Raw genomic sequence first — 24,981 nt, 5'->3', positions numbered from 1 at the left:
TTTGCAGATGAATCTGATTTTAGACTGGCGCTATTCGCTTTCAATCCATGCTTTGATATAAGACATATAGACACCGTCATTATCCACTTTCAACCTGGCATGCTATTTTGGCCTAATTGTTCAAATCATTATTAGTATTTTTATTATTCAAAAGGAGCCAAAATAGCAGATCTACAAGATCACAACACATTACATTGCGGCATGGCCACTATTTTGTCAACACCCTCTAATTATTTCTCAAACGATTGCTGTGAATTGTGGTCACTTGCATTGAAGGAAATCCTAACTTCAACAAACTGTTGCTTTGTTTACCCTGTCAGGACTCATCACCTCCAGCCTATAGGGAGATGAGATGCCCCACCTCTGTTGGCCTCCGACCCTCAACCTGATCAGTAACTGTCACATCCTCAACCCATCGTGCTTCTTGACCCCCAAGTAATACATCTCCTTGAGTTTCTCATGTGGTCGTGTGAGATGAAGCATTTCGTGGAAGAGGTGTTGTGTCTTAGGTTTCATGGTCCACTGAGTCCTTACCATCCCATGATATCCCCCTGTGTCACCCTGACTTGGAAGAGGTAGAAAAACAGGCACTGGTCAAAGAATTGCCAAAGGTTAGAATAACTCAACCTCACCACTGTGAGCAATTTGACCCAGTGAAATATGTAAGTGATGACAGCCTCTCTACCCAGTGGTAGAAAGTAACTGGTACCCCTTAAACTCTTAAAAAAGCTCCAGAGTTGGCCAATTTGTATTGGCCAACAACTTTCATTTTAAATTGTTTACATTAATATTTGTTTTTTGGCCACTATAGGGCTCCCCGGAGTCCTCGCCCCCCACACTTCGCCCACTCCTGTCTATTTACACCATTGGCTCGCTGCAAAATTGAGATAGAGTCACAATTTAGGCATTTAGCGGACTATTATCCAGAGGTGGGTATAGGTGGTTCCATGCCTTTGGCAATCTAGCCCTTGTTGTGCCATCTTTGTTCACTCCATCGGGCCACAAGTATTTCGCTCTGCAGTTTGCATATTCCAGTCTAGAGCGGACACAGAAATGCCATTTGTGCATCCATGTCAGTGTGGCCGTAGAAATGACCAGATACAGTAAGCATGCAAGCTCTACAACCCGGATATGTCTGAACAATATGGTCTGGGCAGCAAATGAGAGTCGGAGGCTCTTTTGGTCAAATCTTCTGTCTTTACTGTGCATCTCCTGAGTACATTTGTTTTATTTCTTTTTTGCATTGCTTGGGCATCTAAAATAATACTCATAGCCTCCGCTGCTAGGGGTGTTCTACTGTAGTTTCAATGCCACTGCCAGAGTGGACATGCATGCTCTACTTTTCTAACAAAAGCAAGGGGTCCCATGAGGCACACATCCTCCCAGACATACTGGATCCCAAACACTAATCACTTATCTCCCATGATGGTGAAATTAATCTGAAAATGTATTTTAATTTTGAAGCCTGACAAGCCAAGTAGTAAAAAGAAGAACCTTTTGGTCAAATTGAACCTTGCTGCAACACACATATTTCTATGCTACTTTATGAAAGACGTAAACACATGATGAAACATCAAAATGTATTATGCAATTATATCATGAATCATGATTAATAGTAGAAATGAACCTGAGATCAGAGAGAGGTTAGGGGGATACCTTATATCTGAGGGGAAATTCCCCCTCTTGTGCCCTCCCTGTATGCCGTGATAGAGGGAAAACAGTCAAGCATGCCTCTGCGCGCAACACTGATGGACGATGAAGTATAAATTGGCATTTCGAGTTCTCATACACCCATGGGGGAGAAAAAAAAGTTCATACATTTTTTAGGTTTACTAATTTGCCCAGACCCAAAAAGCCTCAACATTAGTGTCACATTTTCTCACAGAATGCTGCAAGCATAAATCAATTGTAAAGGGACCTGATGATAACACGATTTCCTCTGTAATTACATTCCTCTCATTCTCAGGGAAACATTGTGCTCTCTGCCTGCCTCCAGGGGATATGTCTGTGTCGTGGGAGTATATGTTAAATAAGTCTGTTAACAGTACAGTGCAGATATTTATGGTACAGCCCTCTCCCAAAACATGGAAATATTAACTGTACCAAATAACATTTTATTTATGTAAGAATGCATCTTTCATCAGAGCATTTCAAGCAGTAAAGCTGTGGTCACTCTTGTTCCTCAGTGATTTGTCCTTCGAATAAACAATGCAATTTTTGTGTAATTGCAGCATAACTAAGTAATATCACGTAATTACACAGTTAACATGCATCTTCAGAGCAAATTAGTGACTTTCAGAGTAACTGACTCTACAAAGCCAAATGGGGAAAGCTTCCCTGCTTCTATAACGCTGAAAATGTACCATTATGAGTGGAGTGGATGGCGCATGCAGGGATAAGGTGTAGTTGATCCACAGACGCAGACTTGTGATGATACTGCCATCATGTGGACAACCTTCTCTCTTCAACATAATTTGGATCAGAAATAAATTGACCACTAGACAAAGTTTACGACAAGCTTTGTGTCCTTGGGGGCTAAGAGGCAAAGACAGGCTGTTATGTGCTTCGGCTTTACTGTGCACTCCAAGGCACTTTGTTGGCTTTTAGTTGATTTAATCTGAAATTCGTTGCTCAAGATCAACGTGACAGGACAATTGGCTGATGACAGACACACTTAACCGCTGTAAGGATCAACCCTATAATCTTTCATTGGTCATTTGTGCTCTAAGTCAGATTTATATTGCACACAAAATGATTTCAAACAGATCCTTATGCCGTTAGGCTTGCAGTCTGCAAGCCATCATCTCCATATGGTGATAACATTAAGGTGCAGCTCAGTTCTGTGGATTCTACAACCCATAGATAAGCATTCCCAGGGCCGGTTCTAGGCATAGGCGAACTAGGCGGTCGCCTAGGGCCTCAACCACTGAGGGGGCCTCGTCACAGGGAGAAGATTTTTTTTTCATGTATCCCTTACATGGGCTACTGGCCACATGTGGTCCTACCCCCCCATGAGACTTACTACAGGTCAACTGGTAGTGGTCCTACCCCCCCCCCATGAGACTTACAAATCCCAAATGTTTATAAACAAATCCCAAATGTTTGTAAACAAATCCCAAATGTTTATAAACAAATCCCAAAATGTTTATAAACAAATCACAAATGTTTATAAACAAATCACAAATGTTTATAAACAAATCACAAATGTTTATAAACAAATACCAAAATGTTTATAAACAAATCCCAAATCCCATGAGACTTGGTCCTACCCCCCCGACCATGAGACTTACTACAGTTCAACTGGTAGTGGTCCTACCCCCCCCATGAGACTTACAAATCCCAAATGTTTATAAACAAATCCCAAATGTTTTTAAACAAATCCCAAATGTTTATAAACAAATCCCAAAATGTTTATAAACATGGGGGGGGTAGCATTCCATAAGCATATGGTAGTATATAGTTACATACTGTACACCAGCCCAATACGTCACCCACTTTTTTACACACACACACACACACACACACACACACACACACACACACACACACACACACACACACACACACACGTAACAATAGTGCCATGGCATCTCAAATAGTGGCATATCAAAAGCCAATATTCTACACCGAACCAATGCTATTGCACGCTATAAAGATTATTGGCTGACAGGTTGTTATACCCAATGTAACAAATGGCATTGCGCCATAAGAAAACATACATGAGCCTGAACCATGGAGGTGTTGGTCTCATGCATAGGCTATACATGCTATTTTTCTGTTTCCTATGTTTACAGCATATATCTATAAACTGTCATGATGTTAATGTCAAATGTATGATTGCTTAAATAAAATTGACTGAGTTCATTTTGTCGTATGACAAACAACAACAACAAAAATAGCTGATCTACAAGCTCACGACATCTCACTGCAGCACGATGCAGTGGTTAAGGCCCTGTACTTCCTTCCAATCCAGACGATAGAAAGTGATGGTGACGGGAGTGAGCTCTGCAGAGGCAGATCTGAAGGTGTCTTCCAGTGAGAATCCAATTATTTTCTGGGCTGTGTTTATCACTCTGGAGAGCTACCCTGTCTGCTGCTGAACAGTTAAGCATGATTTATATTTTGTCGTATGAATGAACTGTGTTGCCTACCGAAAATATCTATATCTACAAGCTCTACAAATGTATCAAACATCCGCATACCATGCAAGTACACAGTATACAGTATGTCAGTACACTCTCTGTAGAGCAGGGATAAAATGATACCATGCTGTTATACTGCAACCCAGTACACTGTCCATAATATGGTATCCGATTCGAATGGTTTTTCTGGAAACCTTTTCCCCCCTTTTATTGTCTTAAAATTTAGAGTAGCTAAATTGTTTCCTCATTTTTGTCATATTATGGCAATGAATTCCTCCTCAGACATTTCTGTGTTGCCACTGCTCTTGCCATACTGTAGGCCTACTTGTTTTTCCCTTATTCTTTTTCTTCTTTTTTTTTTACTTTGTTTCAATCAATCAATCAATCAATCAATATAGGATGTTGCGCCTCCACCCTATTGCTCCTGTTCAACCCTTCCCACACCCCAGCCTGTAGGAGTAGTACATGCAGTCGATCACCCTCTCTGACCGGCCGGCTTCCCTCCCCAGAACACGGGGGAGGGAATTGTGTTTAGACGTTCGCCCAAACCGAATGTACCGCAATGGATTTGAACCCAGACTTTGCAGTGGGGGGCAGGTGCTTTACCACACAAATCAGTCACACCTGGCCTTGGTGTGACTACACACACACTGCAATTGATGCACACAGGATAACAGAGTGATGGATATCAGCCATCACGCAAGGGGGAGTGGAATAAAGAAAACCTTGTTCTAAGCTCCTATATCCATTGGACCATTTAATTGATCCTGTTGCAAGGTGCAATGGCTTAGAAGAGGGCATAAAGATCAAGAGCTGTCAGCCCAGCAGTGAGATCCAGCGGTGTCAGCCCAGCAGTGAGATCCAGTGGTGTCAGCCCAGCAGTGAGATCCAGCGGTGTCAGCCCAGCAGTGAGATCCAGCGGTGTCAGCCCAGCAGTGAGATCCAGCGGTGTCAGCCCAGCAGTGAGATCCAGCGGTGTCAGCCCAGCAGTGAGATCCAGCGGTGTCAGCCCAGCAGTGAGATCCAGCGGTGTCAGTCCAGCAGTGAGATCCAGTGGTGTCAGCCCAGCAGTGAGATCCAGCGGTGTCAGCCCAGCAGTGAGATCCAGCGGTGTCAGCCCAGCAGTGAGATCCAGTGGTGTCAGCCCAGCAGTGAGATCCAGCGGTGTCAGCCCAGCAGTGAGATCCAGCGGTGTCAGCCCAGCAGTGAGATCCAGCGGTGTCAGCCCAGCAATGTCGGGATCACTCAGTGTCATCATCACAGGAAGTGCCTTTGTGACGAGTATAGCCACCAAGACAGGCTACATGTATTTAGCAACTTTCAAAGAGTCACAAAACACTCACTACTCCTCCGGATGTGTCTCGGAAAAGTTTACAATTACTCAATCAGCACCATGGACAGTGACTACCTCAAAAACCAGTGACTACATAATGGGGGAAAACCATGACTACCTCAAAAACCAGTGACTACATAATGGGGGGACGACGACGACGGGGACGGGGGACGACGACGATCATAGGAAAAAACCCAAGATAAGGACTCTGTGGTAGACAGGACAGAGTAGAATGTGTTGAAGAAAGCCAGAGAGGGAGGCGGGACCTATATAGGCAGAGTGCAACATGTTCACTAATGCAAAGCATTGGCCAATCAACCAATTATTTTATTGACTTGAATGCCTGTGGACTCCCATAGCACCTTGGGGAAGCAATTAGTCTTTGTTATGATGTTTGCCTGTAGTACTTGATTCAAGTCACACAAACCAGCCTCAGATTCTGCTTTTATATCACTGGAATGTGCCTACCCCACCTGCACCTCTTTCTGGAATTTGAAATACAGATTTATTTTTGAAAAACGCAAGGGGGTTCTGGTGGAGTATCTTGATTAGAGAGAGGTTAATTACTTAATGATGCTTTACTAAAATAATGATGATCTAAACTTAATTAATTAAATACACAGGGGGCTATAGCCCACATTCACCCCATGTGTAGTTTGGCCGGGGGCATACTTTGGAAGTTTCGACTGTTACACTAAAGTTGATGCAAGTGCACATGTAGGCCTTGAGTGACAGGCAGGCTGTGCTGCTGTTACTTCAAGCAGACACAGGCAGCGCTGTTGACGATCGCGGATACCGTGGATATGCACGGCTGACTTCTCCTTGCACCAGCCTTCCAAATACACTTTCCAGTGCAACTAGTCCTTCATTCAGTCTCTCCATTTTTCCTGTGACCATTTTCCAATATTGGTCTCCACCAATTAGGACTCCTAATTCCACTGCATCCATCCCTATATGGGTGTTTTGTAACCAAACACGTATACATATTCAACGTTTAACGTATAACTGGCAGGTTAAGTGCTCTGGAAATATCCTCTTTAATGAAACTGCGGGTGCTACCCCCATCTAATAGGCACCTATACAAAAAGAAGTGGAGAGCCGTGAGAGAACGGCCAATCTTACGTAAGGAATTAACGCATGACCCCCCAGAGAGAGAATCAAGAGAGCGCTCAGAGCGCAACTGGGAGAAAAGAACGGAAAAAAGGAAAACGCTGCCTCGTTTCAGAGATGATTCAAAATGCATATTCTGTAATGGTAATCACAAATTTAAATACATGCATTCACTTCACACCTGCTTAATTGTCTTGCTGCTGCCTCGCATCTGCTGATGCTTAGCACCTCCTCCACCCCAGCCTCCACCTCCTCCACCCCAGCAGGTGGTTTTTCTACCTGATTGATTTTGCTTAGCATGCCTGCTTCGACAAAATGTAGGGATCATCTCCCTCCTTTAAAGCCAAGTTTAACTGTATGCCATTTGTTGCAATAAATGGTTAATCTACATCTGACATTGTGCCTTGCTCAAGCTCAATTTGACAGGAGAAGTGGATAATGGCAGATAGTATTCACGTAACTGTAACTGTAACACGTAAAATCCTGTAGTCTTCCATCGGTTATTTGTGAGATTTATATTGCACACAACATCATTTCAAACAGAGCCATGCAGTCTGCAAGCTATTATCTATATGGTAATTAAGTGATGATGCAGCTCTCAGTTTTGCGGGTTCTATAAGCCACTGAGGTAAGCATGGAAATAATTTCCCTATTTACATTTGTAAAATAAATTGTATATACCAGCCTAATACATCACCCACTTTATTCCACTCATTACATTGCTGCCTCTGCAATTTAATTCAATATGTTTTATTGTAAATGCATAACATTTGCTGTTCAGCCCCTAGAATGGTTCTTCCAGCATTCCGCACGCACGCACGCACGCACGCACACACACACACACACACACACACACACACACACACACACACACACACACACACACACACACACACACACACACACACACACACACACACACACACACACACACACACACACCATTATTGCATATTATGCTCATTCTGTCATTGTACTTATATGGAACAATACTATTTCAGTTGTTAGTTTTGTGATGTGTTACTTATTAAGTGTCGTTTTATTTTTTTTGGCTTTCGCCTTTATTTTATATTTTTTATGAAGGGACAGACAGTAAATGGGGAGAGAGATGGGGGGGTGACATGCAATAATAGGGCCGTCGGGATCTGGAGTCGAGCCCGCGGCACACTGCCAGACTGGATTACCAGCCAAGGTGCCTGGACCGCTGAGCCACAGCCCAGGCCAATATAGTTTTTTAAACTCATAAGAGGGTGTAAGGCTACACAAAGCAGGTGCAGTCCTTAATGCATCCGCAAGTAGTGCCATAAATGACCAATTTCAGTGCTGGCTCTGCATGGGCTGATTGTGAGCCTGTGGTAGTGCTAGTATTTAAGGCCATCGTTTAGCAAATGCAAAGTCAAGCTAAAGCAGTTACATAATGGTGAGATGTATGGAGTGAGGGCAAGTTCAGTGATGTGTTTAATTGTTTTCTCCTCTTTACAAACACACAGTGGGTTTGGGCTGCAGCCCCAGCTGTGAAGGCTGGCCAAGCAGGGGCCGTGGCCGGTCCTGAATCTATTGGGTGTTTACTAGTGTCTCTTTTGGAGGTTGGTGCCAGGGACCTGTTGAGTAGGGTTTGACACTAAATGTTTGTTTTGGGACATACTTGGCCCCGTAGTGCCTTCCAGATGGCAGCAGAGAAAAGAGATGATGACAGGGGTGAGTTGCATCCTTCGGAATATTTCTGGCACTGTAGCATGATACCTGAAGGTGTGTTCCAGACAGTGAGGGCAGAATCTAATTATTTTCTGGGCTGTGTTCATGACTCTCTGGCATGCTCTCCTATGTCTGCTGTGCTATCGCAGTTAACATGCCATGCTGTACAGCAGTGTCAGTATACACTCTCTATGGAGTCAGTGATAAAAGAACATGAGCATCTGCACGGACAGGTTGTGTCCGTTTCTGTCCGAAGTTGCAATGGACAGGGTTTGCGATGGGATTAGGAGTCACAGGATTGTGTGAGAGAGAGAGAGAGAGAGAGAGAGAGAGAGAGAGAGAGAGAGAGAGAGAGAGAGAGAGAGAGAGGATTCATTTCAATGTAATAATTCCCATATCGGTGTTCATCCGATATGGAGATCAAAAACAAACAAGTGGATTGAGGGTTGTATTACAGGAATTATGAATTGGTCGTGCTACCAGGTGCGTAGCATCTGATTTCATTTGTAATACAATCTACTTTGAAGTCTGTAATTCTCTAGGCTATATTATTGAAAGAAGAAGACCTATTAGTCCCCACTGTGTATTGAAGAAGTCTCACATCTGTGCGAGGACACACACGTACATTCAGCACACAACACATTATTAATATCTAAAAACAAAATGCCCCTATGGCCCTCGATTAATATAAATAGGCTAAATATGATTGACATTAATCAAGATTGCAATACAGTTGATGACTAAGGCAATTTAAGTACTCACACCCCAGGTTTGAGGCCATTCGTTTGAGTGTCACAGGTTTTGTGAATTAATAGATATTACTGTATATATATACAGAAATTGATAGATAGATAAGTCAGCTCAAAAGTCAGCGGAACTGATACCAGTGAGTACCAGTGCAATTCAAGCACTGTCTATACTCTATAACAACAATGTTATTCAAAAATCAATATGGCATCATCTTCATGTCAGAGGAAGCAACTCTCGGTTTGACCCAGTCTTGATTTTCCAATGATAATTGTTTTCTGTACATCATCCTTGCTTCCTCTCTCTAAGCTGTCACTGTTTGACATAATTCCCCACCACTGTTGTGTCATCTGCAAATTGAATTGTTATGTTTGATAGGTGTGTGGGGACAGTCATTTAAAGAGAACAGAACAGAAGAGAGAACTCAGCAAGCTGCAGGCTTGTGTTTCCCCAGTGCTGAAGGTAAAGCTTGGGGAGAGCTGACTGTCTGTGCATGACTGGATCCAGGGCTGGACTGGCCATAGGACATACCAGGCATGTTCCCAGTGGGCCGCGACCGTAGGGGGCCGCCATTATAATAAAACAGGCAGGCAGGCCAATAGGCGGCAGGCCACCGGGAAAGGTCCGGGCGTGCTGCCATTCTGCCAGTGCCATCATGATAATTTCACTGTACCTGTATCAGTGAGTGACAAATAAACCCTCTTCTACGTATCTTGAATCCTTTTGCCAGCATCATTCTTGTGAGAGCAACAAAGGGTTGTGTAGTTGTCTGTTGGTTTGTATCATTTATGTTGTTCTGTAAAAGTGGTGGTATTAGCCAGGGCTTGTTTGTTTGTGTGTGCCTCGACGGAGCCGGCGGTAGAGTTTCTGCTATCTGCGCACTGGTTGTGGTGGGCTGCTCTGGACCAAATTCGCACGAAAATGACTGGGACGAATTTTGGTCTCAGTCCAGCCCTGACTGGATCAGAAGCCCTTGATGCACATGCACAAGGAGGACCTGAAACCCAGGTCAAGACATGACTAACCTGCTAGGGACAATAGAAAATGTAAAGCTATAGGTAAGTAGTCTATAAGAAACATCTTCACATGTCCCCTTCTGTTCAATGTGGGTCAAGGCTGTGTGGAGGGCTGTGGCAATGGCATCCATGGATCTACAGTATTTGCTCTGTTGGCAAACTGTTGCTGGTGGAGGAGAGTGAATTGTGATTTAAAAGCAGTCTTTGCTACAGTATGATGGGTGTGAGCACCACTGGCCTATAGTCATTCAGAGTCAGACAGCTGAGGTTGAATGTTTGGGCACTGGTATGATTATGGCTGATTTCAGACAGTGCAAAGGTCCAGGAGGGCATGTAATTAAATGAAACTAAGTATACAGTACTGAACATTAATATATTAAATCATATTCATAGAAGATCATAAATGTTTAATGTCCAAGGTTGTAATGGCACTGTGGCAGTAGCCTAATGTATTTTCTTTCCATATAGCAGGATGAAGTACTATCATGTAAGAGTTAACGGTAACCTTCAATTGTACATGGCAATAGAATCTTTTCTACCATGTATTTATTTCCCCATTGAGAGATTCTGACATTTTGAATCTACGAGAGTCAAAGCCTTCATTACCCATGGGTGTTAAATGTTTTGCTCGCGGACCTAGAATTACTCTTAACATGTACAAATGCAAATTTTAAGGTGCTTACATTGCTTCCCCAATTCTCAGGTTGACCTCCGATCTGCGTTTAAAATCTGTAGATGTGTTGTTTTAAATTAAAAAAAGTGTTTTGATCCACTCTGTCTCGTAATCTGTCATCCATTTTGGATCTCTCCTCATCTCCCAATGAGTGCAACTGGCTGCGCAACCCTGCCCGCCACGGTCGCTGTTGCGCAGTTACAATAGAGGACAGATCCAAGATGGATGACAGATTTCTAACTTCCGAGACAGAGTGGATGTCGTCAGAATCGATAAATACATCTACGAGAGTCTAAATCTTAGGCTACAGTATACATGCAGCTTGTAAAACCTTAAACCTTCCATCCTGATCCATCACATTTCATATTGGCAGAACAAATCTATCCAAGCCTCAGCGAGTGTCAGTAAAGAGTAACTATTAGATTTATGCAAAGCAAGTGAGCATCGATTTGCCATTAATGATGCCAGGTGCCTATGCATGCATCAAAACTGCATGTGAATTTGCAACTGACAAAGGCACAGGGCATTGACATGGTAGACCACAGTATTGTTCTTTATACTGCCTTGATTGAACGCCTGGGCCAAGCTTATAAACCACTAAGGCAGAGCAGAGCGAGTCATTAGGTGGCCCACGCTCAGCACAGTGGAGGAATTGTGCATGATTGGTTTGATGGTTTGTGCACTTTCATCTCTATTTTGGCCACATCAGGTGAAAAGCACTCCTGCCACCTGTATGTCGTCTTTCACCTCATCCATAAACCTAAATCCTCTTCTCCTCTTTCCTGGCAGTTCCATCTTCAGCATTCTTCTCCCAATGTCTCCCTCCTTTTCACACGTCAACATGTCTCTCGCTTTATCCTTAAACCTTCTTGCCTGGGCTGATCCTCTAATGTACAGTAGTCATTTCTGATCATGTCCTGCTTTGTCACTCCTAATGAGAATCATAGCAACCATAATTCTGTCACATCCGTCTCCGCTCATATCTTTCCGTCGGTGTCACTGTTTCCAAGCCATATACAGAATGGCTGGTTTCACTATATCGTCTTACATCTTCCCTCTCTTTTATTATTCTGTCACAAATAACTCAAATAACTCTTTGTGACACTTTCCCCCATCCGTAGGCTTCTGTAGGCTTTAACCGTAGGCTACTGTACGCTTCACCACCAGACTTTAGTTTTCACCTAGGTTATTTCCGCTCCAGACTGGATCAGAAACCTGAAAATGGTATTGATCCCAGGCTACTCCCGATTAGTTTGGATAGTTGATAATAATATTCTATACTAGCCTACCAGTAAGACGCCCTGAGGGCGAGGTCGCGCTGAAACAACAGAGCTTCTTAATACGGCACAGTTAAGAAGCAGGAGTTAAACTATTAATCTGGTGTCCGTGAGGTCAGATGTAGAGTTGCTGGCCGGCTCCATATATGCAGATCTAGGTGATTCAGTCTTCTCCATGTATCCATCCAGGGTTTGATGAGATCAGTATTGTGATCTCCATATTGAGCCTGTGTCTTGAGTGTACAGGGTTTGATGAGGAGATCAACATATGGAATGTCAGAACAGGCCAGCTCCATATATATGGTTTGATGAGGTCAGATCAACATACAGAATTAATTCTGTACTAGCCATATATGGAGCGTGTCTTGAGTGCACAGGGTTTAATTAGGTCTGATTAGGTCTGAATTCTGTATTGGTAATTGTAATTGATAAACTCATAATACGTAGTCATATCACTGCAGTTTAACCACTTTTTTGTCTTTAAAGTTTAATATATATATATATTTTTAAATTGAACAATTTGGAATATCTTTGAAAGATTTTTGCACAAATCGTGTATGCGGGTGACGAGCCCCTGGCGCTAAAGTTTCAGATGGGTCCGCGGCCAAATACATATTTGGGGGGTCCTCGAAAGTCGAAATCATCAAAAAGTTAGTGACCCACTGCTGTAGCTGGTCCAGTGCGTCAGCTAGACTCGCTGACGCTCGTGGACCAGGGCTACCGCTGCTGTAGGGCCTTATTATACCATACCCCAAAGAAAGATGACAAAAATGTCGTTCAGCGTGTATAGTGTGCATGGCATGCTGGGGCGTCATGTGCAGGGGAGCTGTCTACGCATCACGCACGGCGTTTAGGAGTTCCCTTGCACCGCGAAAACGCCCCTCCACTCTCCTCCTCCTCGATCCTCGCCCTTCCAGACAGGACAGCCATCCTTGCCGGTGTTGTGGCTCTCTCATGCTCCGGCTTTATCTGGCTTTATCTCCCGTGACTGAGAGAGTAGCGGCGCTCCGGGGCGGTGGCGGCGTCCGTGTGCCCGTTATCTCAATGGTCAGAATCCGGATTTAAAGCTTGACACCCGGACCTGACAGTCAGATCAGGTAAGGCGCTAACAATTCGTCCTGTATTTTGACACGATAGTCTAGTCTAGTGAATGACAGTCAGTGGCACAGGTGTAAGCTGTGTTTGCCGGGCGGTCGCTGCTGTAGCCTACACAGTACAATGCTCTTGCAGAACCCAGTACGACACAAGGACATTGTAGCCGACAAGGAACTATTTAAGCATCTTAATGCTGCCATTATGATTTGTATATAAACAAAACCGCGTAGGCTACTGTCATTGCTCTGCGACGATACGCGGCCATACCGCTTTGTGCCTCGAGTGTCATGGACGGACGGGGAGGGTGTTGCCTTTTGCTTTTTAATCCAAGCAATATGGTCGATAAACCGTTTTAATAAACTACATGGAATCTGGGCTTCCTGTTCATGCATGTCTAGGCCCAGTAGGCAGTTACAGTGAGCAGGTGCACACTGCACAGCAGTCTCTTTGGCTATGTTGGAGAACAGGACTGTCTTCTATAGTTGCAATTTCCGTTCTGTTCTTTCTGACAAAGAAGAAACCTTGTGAAACAGTTTACATGTTTGGTCGAACATAATAAGGATGAAAGGATCTGTAAGGAATGTTCCCCAGCGGCAACACCAAGGGCTAGACCAGATGGAGAATAAAGCTAATTGAAGTCGCGGGTGTGGCAAAGGGGAGAGTCGCCAAGTGTGTGTGTGTGTGTGTGTGTGTGTGTGTGTGTCATGCTGTGTCAAGTGAAATATTTTAACTGACATTTCATCAATTTAACTTCAAGTGTGATTGATAGAACAGACAGCCATACTTTGAAAGTGACCAACTCTTCTTGTTCAATGAGTTTTAAGTTACGGTAGGCTAGCTATAGACATGTGGATTAAAATAAATTCCCTGTAGGCTTACCTAGCCTACATTTTGACTTAGCCTACAGTATTCCAATCTAAATGTTTATGTAATAGGTCTACAAGAAAGTAGCCTATATAGTCTACGCATTTTTCATAACCTTGAATCCTCCAAAACCATGATGGATAAATGGAAGTGAACATTGGAATTACCACCACAACAGCCACCTAAAACTCTGTTTCAGATACAGGATAAGATTGCTAGAATTGTTTATTGCAATTTTGAATTGCTATGGGTTTAGGAAGAGGAGGTTATGGTTGGGTTGTTAATTGCGTCTACTTTATGATCATCTGCCATACGAATATTATTTGTCATATCAATTTAATCCCACCCAGACCGAATGTGTGAATTTCAATTTGTAAATCTCTCTATTATCAGTAATACATCCATCTGTTGTAGTAGCTTTCTTCCTATGCACACGCACACCTTCACTCCTATATAGATCCAATCCAGCTGAGCCAATGCCATAGGCTAACCCAAAGATTGGCATTACACATTTAGTTTTGTGTGTGTGTGTGTGTGTGTGTGTGTTGTGTTCTTTTGTATAGTTAAACAAGTCATTTGTGGATGAAGGTGGAGAGGTGACATCTCCAAATTAAACTGATGTCCATCCATCCATCCGGCCCCGCGCCACGGGGATGCCAGTGTGGGCCTAGCAGTGAGCACCCACCCTCAGTTGCAAATTCTGCCCCCTCAGTTTAAGTTTCAGGAACATATTGTTTTACTATATAAAATGATGTGTGTCGCCTCGCCATTTTCAACTGCACACTCAGTCATTTCATCCTGGAGCCATCCATCCATCCATCCATCCATGTCTTATTCTCCTCACTTTCTTATGCTCCCATTTCAGACTCCCTAGTGTGTGCATTGTAATGGTGTTCTATTACTGCACTCAAAAGCTGTCTGCTCTCCTCTGTTACACCCCCTCACTTTTATCATTAATGGGCAACTATACGGTTTGCGTTTTTTTGCATCTTGAAGTTGTGAATGCAACATCTACAGGGTTATTATGCAATATCTACTGTATTGGCTATAGGCTCTTGTCAAGGTGGTTCAAGGTTTTCCTCCGTGAGAGTGAATATAATGGAATTACATGCCACATTTCCCACAGAGCAATGTCCCCTTATCTGTGACAGTTGATGTTTCAGACATCCAACCTGTGCTTTTGTTAAAAATTGAGAGGGCTTAGCAAGGGTTATGGTGGACATTGAAGTGGTGTTTCCAGAGCGAACTCCATTAGCTTTCAGTCGATGTGTAACCTCTGTGCAATCTGTCACTAGACAGGACTTGACCTAAGGGTAAAGGTAATGGTCACATGTGCAACCGCAAGACTCACTGTTGATAGTTTGTGTGCGTGCGTGCGTGCGTGCGCGCGTGTGTGTGTGTGTGCGTGCTTGCTTGTGGATATGGGTGCTTGAATGTATCTTTGTGTGTTACTTTATCTATCTGTGACACTGTAAAAACACCACAGTAGAACTTTATAGTTATGTTAGTACCTCTGCCTTATGGGTGCGAATACCTAAGTGAGTACGCATCTACATTTGCGTCCATGTCTCTCTGGGTAATGCACCTAATGCCTCGCTAGAGTCCTATTCCAAGTCATCCTGACCTACAGTATGATCGATTTGTACTTCATTGAAATTTGGCCAGTTGTCTGTTCACAGCCGAATTGGATTCTCTTCCATATAACGTCACACACTTTTAAGTAAGGCCATTCAAAGTTACATTATGAATGAAGGTAGGGAATATAATAGTCCGTTTTTGCATTATCAACAGAATTTATTTATTGCTTTCTAACTCAGCAAGACATTGCATTCTCTGGCAAACGCTTGGCAGCTGTAGCTGAGGGGTAGAGCGGCCGGTAAAGCTGCCAGATTGGAACCCTAAGCCTAAGGTTCCCAGTTCGATTCCGGGCTCCCCCGAAGTGTCCTTGAGCAAGAAACTGAACCCCTAATTGCTTCCGATGTACAGGTTGGTGCCTTGCGTGGTTTCCTCTGCCGTGTGTGTGTGTGTGTGTGTGTGTGTGTGTATTCACAATCTATTATGTAACTAATATGTAAACTGCTTTGGATAAATGCACCGCTTTGGAAGATATGTGCAAGATATGATATGAATGCTTCGTTATTTCGAGTAATTTCTGTAAGTAAAGCAGACTTGTGTTGACATTGTATTTCTCTTTATAATCTGCATAATGTCGTGATCTTTTCTGTTGCACTTTCAATCAGTCATGACTCATGAATCATGATATATTAAACAACACGATACTGTACTTAATAAGGCCAACATATGGTAGATCTAGTATACAGTTCGGACCTATACAGTTACGCACTCCAATACTGCCAAACAAGTCTAATAGAGAGAACATGCATAAGCAAGACACCCAGCTGGACCAAAGTGACCAATGACTAGTTAAGTATTCACCCCCCTATGCTGACATCGCCATCCTTGGAGCCCCACAGTATACACTGAAGGATAATAACACATCCTTGGAGCCCCACAGTATATACACTGAAGGATACTAACACAAACAACATTAAAAGTTCTAGGTTAATGAAAATAAAGTACCATAACTCCCACGCCACTTAAGGTTAAGGTTCATTCTCCAGGGAACATGAAGGCTCTGAGCAAGTTTCATGGCTTGGCAATCTAGAGTTTTGGATACAGTAAAATTAAGATAAAAATAGTTTGGCCTGAAGGCCATGGCACGCTTCCTCCAAACAGGTGTTAGTAAATTGTGGTAATCCCTCTTTCGCATAGCCAAATCAGAGCGGTTTACTTTTCTTTCCGCTAAAATGTTTGAGCTGAAATTCATTCCACAGTGATTTGCTACTGTATATGTGAAAGTGGGCAGGGTTTCAGGACGTCTCCAAATCCATTTGCCAGACCTTTTGTGGGGAAATAATGTATATTGTGCAAATTACAGAATTTCTTGAATTTGTACTAGCCTAATTCTTTCTTTCTTTCTTTCTTTCTTTCTTTCTTTCTTTCTTTCTACCATATATTCCCGGCGCTTCACCCAGTTGATGACTACTCAGATGGTTATGATGAGTGCATTCTATTGTTGCTCAGGGATACAGACACATAGACAGGGGAAAGGAGGCAAACTGGTGACCTGACAAGACTGCCTCTCTACCCACTATTAAGCTATGGCTGTCGGCCGCATACTTGCGATGATAAAATCCTCGAGGCGCCATCTATTGATCCTGATCGAAACATTGATCTGACCTCTACAGTAAACAGTGAGAGCTAAAAACATTGTGCAGACTCTATTATCATCATTATCTTTGTACTGACCATTACATTCTCATTCCTCATCTGGCACACACCCACCAGGGTTACACATAAAATGGACAGTAATATTAAAAAAAGGAAAAAAGTAATGTTTCTGTATAAAGCAAATGTGGAAGGCTCCATAAATACAGTAGTAGACCCCGCTGGTTTCCTCTTTGACAGATTTGGCAAACAAAGAAATGATGCGTCACCTCAGTGGGTCACCACAACCACACCATGGAAGAAGTGTAGCCTACTTTCTGGGTTGTGCTAGCTAGAGGAAAGGCCATGGGGTCACCAAAATCAGTTGGGTTCATACCATTCATTCCCTGGGAAGCATGACGATGCACAGAAAATGCCATGACAAATCAACTAATCGTTTTTGAGATATCTTGTTAATTGGGACCAAAGTTTTTAAGATATTTTGGGGGCTTTTTGCCTTTATTGATAGCTGTACAGTAGGTTGACATTGACAGGAAATGAGAAGAGAGATGGGGGGGGGGGAAGACACGCAGCAAAGCATGCACGCAGTCTTATGTGTATAGCTGCTCAAAATGCGACATTCAGGGCTTGATTAGAGCTTCATTTGACTTAGATATGACAAAAACAACAATCGCACGGAATCGGGGACAGATCACTGTCAACAAACAGTGAAGAAAGCTATCGGATGTTGACACCCGTTGAACCGAAAATGGTCATGGTCAGATTCGGAATTCGGTCAAAACCGGCATAATGGTGAAGTTACCGCCACCATCAGGACTGGGTGTCTAATACTATATACTTGCCGCCTTAAAATGAGAGATGTTGTGTATATCGCAGATTTTTCTATTGGCATTCAAATGATTAATTCAAATCATGAATAGATCTGGCAGAAGGCACTGAAACCTGCTATTAGGGGTGGCAGTCCAAGGGTTAAAATAAGATCTGGTTGCAAAAGGGGTGAAGTGTCCCTTAAGTGATACAAATAGGCAAGGCAACATGGAAAGTTTGATCGAAGAGTACACTTGAGGCTACGGTGACAAGTTGTCAAGAAGCTTAGTATTTTTTAACGCACTCGACAGATGATGTACTGTGGTTCCCATAGTAACTGTATCTTAAAAAGCCATGCCTGATGGCTTTGTGTTAACTATCGTTTTGGGTGACGCCTCCGCCATTGGCCCAAAAGGAACTGCAGTGACTGTCATTTTCTTGTTACTATTGTAAGTACTGTAATACATTTTTTAACATGTGTCTACTATGGCTAGTGAAGGCCTGGTAACTCTCTTTGTGTTTGTGTGACCTGTCTGTGTGACCAGAGCTAATCTCGCAAACCGCCTAATGGGGCCAGTTTGCCACAACATCTTTTTGAATTATTTAACTTTCATCATTATTCTAATCCTATTCTAAGCCCAAATTTGAAGGCATATATCATAGACCACTGACATAACATCATAGGCTGACTAGCCTGCACCACATGAAGTCCACAATCCACAATGGAGCCACGCCGTTTTCCATGTTGAATCTCACATTATTTTTACTGTTTTTTTCTTTTGCTCAGAGAGCGACAAGGGAATGACAGTGGATGGACTGTATTGCAGTTGCAGGGTGTTAGCCTGTCATCAGCTTAATGAAATGTGACTAGCATCTGTGGTAATGCGATCGTATGGCCTACACAGTCAAATCTTCAGCGTTAATTTAACTATTGAGAGAGTAAATGTAACCAAATGGATCTGTACAAATTGTTAAATTTATTTATTTTTCAAATTAATTTAACAAATAATTTACATCAATATTCCTACTGTAAATGCTAAGGTGAAATGTGACGGAATACATCTCATTGTATTCAGTTCATTTCATCGTGTTACACTGACTGGACCAATGTGTCAGGCTAATGCATTGCTCATCCACTACACTACACTACACCCCTAGTACAGCTGTGAGCATTCTGTATGCTACTGTACACTGCTTGAATGCACAACACAATGTTATTCTTTGCGGCCAATGCACTATATAGGCCTGTATGAGGACAAGGTGTACTGTATGAATATAATTTCAATTGTCAATGTGTTTCTGAACCAATGTCACATAACGACATTGGTTCAGAAAGGATGTACTTTGAAGTAATTTGGAACTTGTTGCAAAGACTTAATGCGTAGGCTTGTCCTCTGTATTTTGTCCTTGAATTCAGCTAATTCCCAGCTTGGAGCGGCCACTGTCCTCAGTTTCATAATCAAATGCTTAGTTACACATCCTAACGTCACTGCCTCGCTAGATGGAAATTGAAAGTTATATGGCAGGGTAAAACGGCAAAGGTTAATTCCACCATTAGTTAAAATGATGAATGATCTAGAGATTCAGCTCGTAAATCAAACCACGGATACACTCACTGCACATTTTGGGAGATTCCATTATCTGAGTTGTTTGATCAGATTGCAGATTTGCTTGACACTTGCAATGCCCTTATCAGTCTGGCACGCGCACATTTCCTAGGGTAACTTTGTGGACCAGAAGTGATAACGGACCAGACACTGGACTGCATGAAACCGTGTACGCTTGTACGCCTTGTGGTTTTAAGCTAAAGAAGAAAAGCACATAATGTGATGAGTTGCAACCCGTTCTCAGTTTGCAATTGAAGCTTTTGGACTAAACCGACTGACAACAACAGTGTGGCTTATAAAAACAGAAAACAATATGTAGAGAAAAACAGAACCGCTAGGAAACGCACCAATCAGCTAGGCTACAGTATATGTAGGGCCTATATATATATATATATATATATATATATATATATATATATAGATATATACACACACACACACACACATACAGTATGAGTTTATTATTTTACTTTCTTCAACAGCAGTTACATCAGTATCAGCAATTATGCAACCCATTTGTCCAAATTTTTGTAATATAAAAAAAAGGCTGATCTATTTGCGTGTTGCAACGTCACACCACCATATACAGTACAGTATGGTTGCCAATCCATCATGCCTTGTGACATCACGTGACGTCATGGAGACCCTTGATCTGACCTCATGACATCACATGACATCATGGAGACCCTTAACGCCTCGTGACATGTCACGCCATCATATATGGCCATCTTCATATTTATAGATCACGACACTGACCTCATCTAACCCTGGATAACCATACATGGAGAGGACTGGATGATCCTAGATCTGCATATATGGAGCCGGCCAGCAACTCTTTTGTTCTGACCTCATCAAACCCTGTACACTCAAGACACGCTCCATATATGGCCAGTACAGAATTCATTCCATATGTTTATCTACCCAAAGTGCCCAGCAGTCCGCCGTCTGCCATCACAAATATCTAGCATTTTATTCATGTATTTGGTTGCTTAGTACTAACCAACTCACACCCATTTCACTGGCTGCCCATACAGGCCAGAGGCAATTTCAAGGTGCTGCTTCTGACCTATAAAGCCTTGAACGGACTTGCAGCATCCTGCTGTCTCTAATAACATTAGATTACATACATTCCTGGACGGTCAGTATGCTCCCAAGGTGCTGGTTACCTCACAGTTACATGGTTTAAGAAGAAAAAACTGTTGGGTGCAGAGCCGCGGGGCACGTATCGTGCCATTGCTCCGTCTCTGGAATGCTCTTTTTTTCAACTGTTATAGAAACCGACTTTGTTTGAGGGGCGCTAGCCCCTACTATGCTCAGCTTTCCGGGTTTGTGTAAACACAAACATTGAAGACAAAAGTGAGGACAGAAATTGTGATTGGCTGGTGTGATTGGGTGGGAGATGTGATTGAGCATCGCATAAAGATTGTGCCAAGGGGGATACCCGTTTATGTGGCTGATAGAGAAATGTCAGACATTGTGCAATACTCGATACAATACTAAATTACAATAATAATATTGTATATAATATATAATAATAATACAAATATAAATTACAAAATACAATATTAAAGTCTAACTCATGTTGATTAGACGATGTAATGGTGATGGACAGTAAAACAAACGGTGCCAACCCAAACATTAAATGCCATTAACAATAAAGAGACAATATGACGTAATGAGGGACAATATGACGTAAATTTCCCCTTCATTGTCAATGGCGTTTTTAAAACAAACATTGAACTAAAAACAAACATTAAACCTGTAGGAGGGGCTAGCGCCCCTCAATAAGATGATTGGCTGATTTTGGCTTTTTGACTTGAAGGCTTTCAGCTTTCAGGAAGAAGCTGGGAATGGACGAATCCACAGAGGGGTGCCCTGGGCGTGGCCATTACTGAGGTGTAATCCATGGAACAGTGACCTGTAGGCCAGGTGTAGCTAATCAATGCTGTGGCGGTTAATGGTACACCTCAGTAATGGCCGCGACCAAGGCATGCCTCTGTGGATTCAACTATACACCAGGAAGACATATTTGCATATTATAATATATTATTATTATAATTATTTGCATAATATACAGGGCAGAAATGCGAAGACGGAAAAGTGAGGACACAAATTGTGATTGGCCAGAATGAGATGATGTATGATTTATTTACGGTTGTGCACTGTTTATTCTTTACTCATTGTGTTTTCCCTCGTATATAATTTGTGATGAAGTGGACAGAGACCCCTTGGGGTGATGTTGCACTATAAATAAGTGTGTAAGTCAAATGTTCTCATGCCCCTCCTATATACAAGTTTAATGCTTGTCTTTAGTTCAATGTTTGTTTTATAAACGCCATTGACAATGAAAGGAAATTTCATATGTATCTCATTACGTCATATTGTCTCTTTATTGTTAATGGCGTTTAATGTTTGTGTTGGCACCATTTGTTTTACATCACCTAATCAATATGAGTTATATATTATTAGCACCCCTCACTTCAAACGGGTGTGATTTTTCAAATCGATCAAGGTTTTGCAATCGGTCAAAACCTGTTAACCTTTGGCCTATGACTCTGCAAAGTCGGGATCGGCGTAGGTCAAGGTCCAGAAATCTGGCATCGGTCAGGCTCTAACTGTACGTAAGCATTGTCATTTCCCTCCTCCACAGTGTAAACCCATCCCATGGGAGAACGCTTGTACTCAGTGGGCCCATGTAACCTAGTGCAGCATCCCCCTTCGGGCCTGCTCTCCCTCACTGGAGGGGGATGAGCTTGCAGGCTCATTGGCTAAGCCGTCCCATCATTTATCTCTGTTGTGTCGTGACACACGCTGCAGCAGACGTAGCAGTTGTGCTACGGGGCTCTGCGTCCAAGACTGCTGAGTGCCAAAGGTTTGCAGGATATATGTATGCGGTTTTCCCTCGACAAGGACATCCCGCCATGCCCGCTTCTTCACAGACAACCCCACCCCACCCCCTGCTCTCTCCAGCCCGCCAAGCTCCCAACCCCCACCCCATCCTACCAGTTAGTAATGAGGTGAGAGCCAGGCTTGCCGCGGCATAGATTGATGGACTGGCTATTAACTCGATTAGAATAAAAGTTAATATACAGTTGCCCTGATGTGGATGGAGCTATATGATATTATATAAGGCTTAGGGTCATTGAGGCATGTTCAATGACTGGCTAATATACCAACAGGATAGACCCTGGAGATGTGAAGACACTGCTAAGTAATTTATATCACTTATTACAAAATATGAAAGAGGTAGCCCCTCTTAAACTTCAAGTTTGGGGACAGAATACGTAAGTTTTACTTATTTTTGGCACACAGTCATTCACATAATATAGATTATGTGAAGCAAATCATGTTTGACCCTCTTGAGTCTTCACTAACATTCTGTGTGGTTTAGAAAGTCATGATTCTTATTAAAGGAAATGTTGTAGATACTGACCCAGGACTTTAACCCATTCTGACCTGAGATCAGATTCGTACGAGGTTTCCACTGGACACACACTGGTCTGATGAACCCATTCTGACCTGAGATCAGATTCTAAAAATGTCAGTCGCTCTTCGATTTTTCAAAAATAGCAGACCTACAAGCTCGTATCGCGCCACTCGGTGGCGCGATACGAGCTTGTAGATCTGCTATTTTTCAATAGGTAAAGCATAACATGATGCTAACACCAAAATGGGTGCCCGGTCAGAATGGGTTAAGGTATACACTTAGCATTATGACACCTACAAGGACAGACCTATGGCTAGAACTTAAAAATGCTTTTTACGTTTAATACTGTCCGTGATGTGCAGTATACTGTTACTGTATCATTTGGATGTGTAGTCAACAGTGATTCAGAGTTACAGTACATGTGCAACCTAATATAGTTTGTAATGGGGGTGTTAATCAAATGATATATTATAAACATTATCTGTGTTTGTGATATCATGTAATACAAAAATGGATTGGTCCCTGGTGATTGGGTCCTGATCTCAGCTTGATAGGTTAGTTAAATTAACATTGATTTTACCATATACATTGGGGGGTCTCAGTCAGAGATAGAAATGCCATTAAATAAGGGTCCGTAGACTAATGCATGTCAAACTGGGGGTCCTTGAAATTAAATGGGTTGAGAATCACTGCTAGAGCCGTAAAAAATCTTCTCTTATGGAGGTCCGTGAGCTAATTAGTGTCAATTTGGGGGTCCTTGACATGAAAAAGTTTGGGAACCACTGTTATAGAATAGGCCTACTGTAAGTTTACTGGATTTTGCGTTTAGCACTGAGCCCACTTAGCACTGAAAATGTCACTGTTGAAGTAAAACCTAATTTTTTAAATTATTACCCTATACTGTACCTGCCATAACATTGTTCCGTTTTCAAATTTTAATAATTACATTTGACTTAGAAGGGCACAGAATGTGAAATGAAAGTTTCACTATTTGCTCCACATTGCTTCTGTCATCAGAGGCTGGCACGTTGCCATGAAAATCTCTGTAGTTTCCTATACTGTGGGGAACCCAGTTCTGTTTCTGCTAGTCATAAGTAGGGCGACATGTCACGATAATTGGCTAATATAATTGCGATTAAAGATATTATCGCGATAAGTTCACTCACAACACTGATCTTGTAGATCTGCTATTTTTGGTGAATTGATTTGTGTATAGCGTGAAATAAGAGCACACCAAAAAGCCTTAGTATTGATTCAACTCCTAAAGTATAACCCAAATGGACTCATACAGGTATCGTATATTTGGGTACAGTTTTACCCTTGGTGTAAAAAAGGAGAAAGCGTGTAGAGAGTGGCATGTTATCGATTACATAATCGATACAGTATGCACGCGCGCACACACACACACACACACACACACACACACACACACACACACACACACACACACACACACACACACACTCAAGTTTTGGCCTCTCAAACTAGTGTTTGGGGGGGGGATTAAATTTAACTTGGGTTTTGTGATCCTTTTTCATAAACTTTGAATTCTACCCTTTTCAGACGAACTCTGCTGTATCAATGGATTTAATGGGGAATGTGGGAATGGATAGATATCAAGTTAGGTTGAAAATAGGAGGGCCAGCTGCATAGATACGTTGGGTAGAATGTAGTCCTGCGTGGCCAGACTGTTGTCTCTCCCAATTTGCAAATGCTTCCATCATACAGTCTAGAGCAAACAACTTGTTCTGCTCTTTACACAATTTCTTTGCTGAAAATAGCATTGTAGCTGAGCTTAATGTAGATCGCTGTTTTTGACTAATGTTCCTAAAATAGGGATGCTAGGGTTCAAGTGGAGGCCAGACTCAGAGCTGTGAATATCGCTAAAACCTGAGATTACTCATAAAGATGTAGATGATATTATTAATACAATTTGTTTTATTGCAGTAATACATAACAA

General features: G+C 42.4%; 2 protein-coding genes across 2 annotated transcripts in view; both read left to right on the top strand.

Moving 5' to 3' along the window:
- The window catches only part of fam217ba (family with sequence similarity 217 member Ba), an 83,013-nt gene that overhangs the window by 52,534 nt on the left and 5,498 nt on the right, over window positions 1-24,981 (top strand). The gene's annotated exons all lie outside the window — the stretch shown is intronic.
- Window positions 12,950-24,981, top strand: part of LOC308316203 (band 4.1-like protein 1) — a 48,675-nt gene continuing 36,643 nt past the window's right edge. Inside the window, exon 1 of the mRNA XM_080764665.1 lies at window positions 12,950-13,090. The gene's annotated coding sequence lies outside the window, so the exon portion shown is untranslated. The remainder of the gene's footprint in view (window positions 13,091-24,981) is intronic.

Source organism: Protomyctophum bolini, assembly GCF_963924005.1.
Source record: "Protomyctophum bolini genome assembly, chromosome: 5".
Lineage (NCBI taxonomy): Eukaryota > Metazoa > Chordata > Actinopteri > Myctophiformes > Myctophidae > Protomyctophum > Protomyctophum bolini.
This window is presented reverse-complemented; position numbering and strand designations above follow the sequence as displayed.